Raw genomic sequence first — 5256 nt, forward strand, 5'->3', positions numbered from 1 at the left:
ATTAATAGAGCATTATCCCAAAAAAAAGAAAGGCCAAATAAAAAAATAAAAAAAGGGACAATGCTACTATCCTTTTTTTCCACGCGTGTGCTTTAAAGTAGCACCATGATCTTCATGATAGAGAGTCTCTTGTTTTGTCACTTTCATATACTAGTGGGAAATTTTCATTATAGAACTTGGCTTGTACATTCCAACAATGGTCTTCCTCAAATGCCCTAGGTCTTCGTGAACAAGCAAGTTGGATGCACACCCACTTAGTTTCTTTTGTTGAGCTTTCATACATTTATAGCTCTAGTGCATCCGTTGCATGGCAATCCCTACTCCTTGCATTGACATCAATTGATGGGCATCTCCCTAGCCCATTGATTTGCCGCGTCGATGTGAGACTTTCTCCTTTTTTGTCTTCTCCACATAACCCCCTCATTATATTCTATTCCACCCATAGTGCTATATCCATGGCTCGCGCTCATGTATTGCGTGAAAGTTGAAAAAAGTTTGAGATTACTAAAGTATGAAACAATTTCTTGGCTTGTCATCGGGGTTGTGCATGATGAGAGCATTCTTGTGTGACGAAAATGGAGCATGACGAAACTAAGTGATTTTGTAGGGATGAACTTTCTTTGGCCATGTTATTTTGAGAAGACATGATTGCTTAGTTAGTATGCTTGAAGTATTATTATTTTCATGTTAATATTAAACTTTTGTCTTGAATCTTATGGATCTGAACATTCATGCCAAAATGAAGAGAATTAGTTAGAGAAATATGTTAGGTAGCATTCCACATCAAAAATTCTGTTTTTATCATTTACCTACTCGGGGACGAGCAGGAATTAAGTTTGGGGATGCTGATACGTCTCCAACGTATCTTTAATTTTTGATTCTTCCATGCTATCATATTATCTAATTTGGATGTTTATGGGCTTTATTATGCACTTTCATATTATTTTTGGGACTAACCTATTAACCCAGAGCCCAGTGCCAGTTTCTGTTTTTTCCTTGTTTTAGAGTATCGCAGAAAAGGAAAATCAAACGGAGTCCAATTGACCTGAAACTTCACGGAACTTATTTTTGGACCAGAAGAAGCACACGGAGTATCGAACATGGACCAGGAGAATCCCAGGCTGCCCACGAGGGTGGGGGGCGCGCCCCCTTCCTCGTGGACAGCCCGGAGATCCACCGAAGTACTTCTTCCTCATATATATACCCATATACCCTAAAAACTTTAGAGAACACAATAGATTGGGAGTTCCGCCGCCAGAAGCCTCCGTAGCCACCGAAAACCAATCTAGACCCGTTTCGGCACCCTGCCGGAGGGAGGAATCCCTCTCCGGTGGCCATCATCATCATCCCGGTGCTCTCCATGACGAGGAGGGAGTAGTTCTCCCTCAGGGCTGAGGGTATGTACCAGTAGCTATGTGTTTGATCTCTCTCTCTCTTGTGTTCTTGAGGTGGTACGATCTTGATGTATCACGAGCTTTGCTATTATAGTTGTATCTTATGATGTTTCTCCCCCTCTACTCTCTTGTAATGGGTTGAGTTTTCCCTTTGAGGTTATCTTATCGGATTCAGTCTTTAAGGATTTGAGAACACTTGATGTATGTCTTGTGTGGGATACCCGTGGTGACAATGGGGTATTTTATTGATACACTTGATGTATGTTTTGGTGATCAACTTGCGGGTTCCGCCTATGAACCTACGCATAGGGGTTGGCACACGTTTTCGTCTTGACTATCCGATAGAAACTTTGGGGCACTCTTTGAAGTTCTTTGTGTTGGTTGAGTACATGAATCTGAGATTGTGTGATGCATATCATATAATCATACCCATGGATACTTGAGGTGACATTGGAGTATCTAGGTGACATTAGGGTTTTGGTTGATTTGTGTCTTAAGGTGTTATTCTAGTACGAACTCTATGATAGATTGAACGGAAAGAATAGCTTCATGTTATTTTACTACGGACTCTTGAATAGATCGATCAGAAAGGATAACTTCGAGGTGGTTTCGTACCCTACCATAATCTCTTCGTTTGTTCTCCGCTATTAGTGACTTTGGAGTGACTCTTTGTTGCGTGTTGAGGGATAGTTATATGACCCAATTATGTTATTATTGTTGATAGAACTTGCACTAGTGAAAGTATGAACCTTAGGCCTTGTTTCCTAGCATTGCAATACCGTTTGTGCTCACTTTTATCATTAGTTACCTTGCTGTTTTTATATTTTCATATTACAAAACCCATATCTATCATCCATATTGCACATGTATCACCATCTCTTCACCGAACTAGTGCACCTATACAATTTACCTTAGTTGCAGGGTTGTTTGAGAGAGACCATCTTCATCCTACGCCTCCCACGGATTGATAAACCTTAGGTTATCCACTTGAGGGAAATTTGCTACTGTCCTACAAACCTCTGCACTTGGAGGCCCAACAACGTCTACAAGAAGTAGGTTGTGTAGTAGACATCAGGGGACTGTACTATCCAAGAGAGTAGGCATCGAACCCGCATCTAGGTTGAAAAGGGGAAAATTAGTAGCTAAGGAACGAGTCTCGTGTCTCTTGGTTAAAGAAGGGTAGAAAGGCATGACAATGCAATAGAGAATGACCAGGTCGATCGGTTTGTTGTCCTCACATAGGAAAAAGGTGGATAAAGAGAGCAAAAATGGGACGTAATCCAAATATGCTGCCTGGATATTTGTTGCTCTAGGCAACCATACCTCCCTCGCCACTCTACGTGTCCATGGAGCTACATCGTACTGGTGCGCCCACTGTCCGAATGGGTCTCCCATGCTCTTATTGCCACTTATTTGCTATTAGTATAACGCTAGCGGTAAAGTCAACCAATGCTACTCCTAAAGTGATGCCACATTTAACTAATGTCTCGCTCAGTCTAATGCCACTGATAAATTTAAGCAATGCCATTTAATGTCTCTGGATTATTTCAGGGTTAGCTGTTGATTGTGGATGTATTAAACATTTTTCAACTAAGGCATTCTAATGTTGTTACAAAGTCAGTATACCAACGATGAAACTTGTTACTACCTTCAGATTTTTGCACTGCTAATGCTTATAGATTACATACCTCACTTTCATGAGATAAGTCAACTTTTTGTACAGTGTCACCTAAATGCCAAGACGCTGATGTCATTTTATTTTGGTTAAATGGCACAAAAAATTATGAAGACAAGAGGAAAGGTCAAGAGTGTGCACCTCCTCCTTTGGCTATTGTATTGATTCGTTCGATCAACTTTTTATGTTTGATCGATTATCAAGATTGGGATAGCAATTTTTCATGTCCACTTGAGTTCAAAATGATATTTACCTTGAAGGTACATGGTTTGCAATTTTTTAATAATATCATTAGTTAATAATGCTAGTTACCTTTAGACTTTTGTATTTGGTTTAATGCTCTTGCACAACTAGTATACCAATGTTGAAACTTGTTACCTTTATATTTTGTATAGTTAATTCTTATAGAAATCTTCTAGTGCTAGAGCTTATGGAAATTTGTTCAGTAAAACCATTGTATTGTACCCTGTAATAAAATAACTACTCTACTGTTGCACTAGCCACTGGATTAGTGTATATTTATACTATTCGAATGGTGTTGCATTAGTGTATGGACATATATAAAGTGTGGCAAGCTTTCCCAGATATGTGCTCAAGAAAACTACTACCTGTTTTTCTAAATACTGGATGCTTGGGTACTTTAAATTGAACTGCGAAAACGTCTTATATTAAGGAACACAGGGTGTAGAGTTCACTCAAATTATCCCGGTAAAGCTAGTCACACCTTTGTTAAAATTAATGTTCATTATGTTATCGGAGGAGGTCTGTATGTTTGTCTCTAATGCCTGTCGACTACATACCTAACATCATGATGTAATGTTAAGTCATTTCCTTTTGTACAGTGTCACTGAATTGTCAAGGCGGTGATGGCATTTTATTTTAGTTGAACTACAAAAAATATGCTTAAAAGAAGAGGAAAGGTGTGACACTCCAAAATTTTTAATTTGGTTTTCATCAAAAACCTTGTTGGATTTTTAAAAGAGGGCATTTAAAATTTCCTTTCCAGCAAATCCTTCCTCTTAAAAGCTTCCTTCCTTTGGCAAGGATTTTCTTTTCCCTTTCAAATTTGGTGTTGAATTTTTGTTGAAGCTTTTCCTTCTGGTTGTTACCCTCTCAAACTTATTTATTTTCAAAAAAAAAAGAAAGGAAAAACCCTAGGAGTTTGGGACTTCTTTCTTTTTGAATCCACCCATGGTTTTACCATGTCTCCTATAGTAAAACTTCTCAAAACCCCTCCCTCCACCTTTGGACAATCTAACTTCTCTATCCCAACAAGTCCAAACAAGTTTTGGGTTTTATTTCAATTATTTTATCTCCCAAAACTTTTCTGCCATTTAAATTAAGCTTAAGTGATTTTCAAAGCAAGTACCACTTGGCCTTTGAGTTTTTATCCCAAACCAACCTCCCTGGATTGTCTTTAGTACCCACAACCTAGAACCATCTTGATCCACTCATCTTCTGCTCAAAAATTTCAAAATTCAGTCTCTGCAAGTTTGGACCAGATTTGCCCAATTTGGTGAAATTCATATCTACACTCCTCCAAAAATTCCACCAAAAATCATGCAGCCTACTGGAGCAATGAGAAGCCACTCCACGAAATTTCAGCTCAAGGAAAAATCCCTAGATACCTAAATCATTCTGTCAAACACCTGAGCTGCACTGTTCTTTGCATTTTCAGTAAAGTTCAGTAAAATTCAGTTTTACAGTGTCGTTTTCTTCAGAGTTCAGTCACAAGCTAACAGTGCGCTTGGCTCGATGCTCGCAGCCCCTCCCTCTTGTCCGGAGCTTCACACGCGTGCGTGGAGCCTTCCTGGCGTCGGTGGCGCGCTGGCCCGCCCTCGCCAGCGTCTTCTGCGGCGTCGGGACCTCCCGTGGCGGCCGACAGAAGGCACACCACGGCAGAACGCCGTTCAGCGCTGCCCAAAGCTCCCTGGCTCTCCGCGTGGCCTCATGCATGCCAGCGCACGCCCGTGGCACCCTCACCGTGGCCCGGCAAGCACGAAACGTGCTCCCTGCCGCCGACGGGCCGCGCCACCCCCGTTCCGTCGAGCTCGACCCAAACACCCAAACCCTGGCCAGTTTAGCACCTAAACGGACCCATTGAACCCCCACGACGGCGCTCGACCCCTAAACCTCCCCGACCAATGCCCTGTGCCGCCGTAAGCTTCGCCGGAGAACCCCGTTCTC

Source organism: Triticum urartu, chromosome 6 (assembly GCF_003073215.2).
Source record: "Triticum urartu cultivar G1812 chromosome 6, Tu2.1, whole genome shotgun sequence".
NCBI lineage: Eukaryota > Viridiplantae > Streptophyta > Magnoliopsida > Poales > Poaceae > Triticum > Triticum urartu.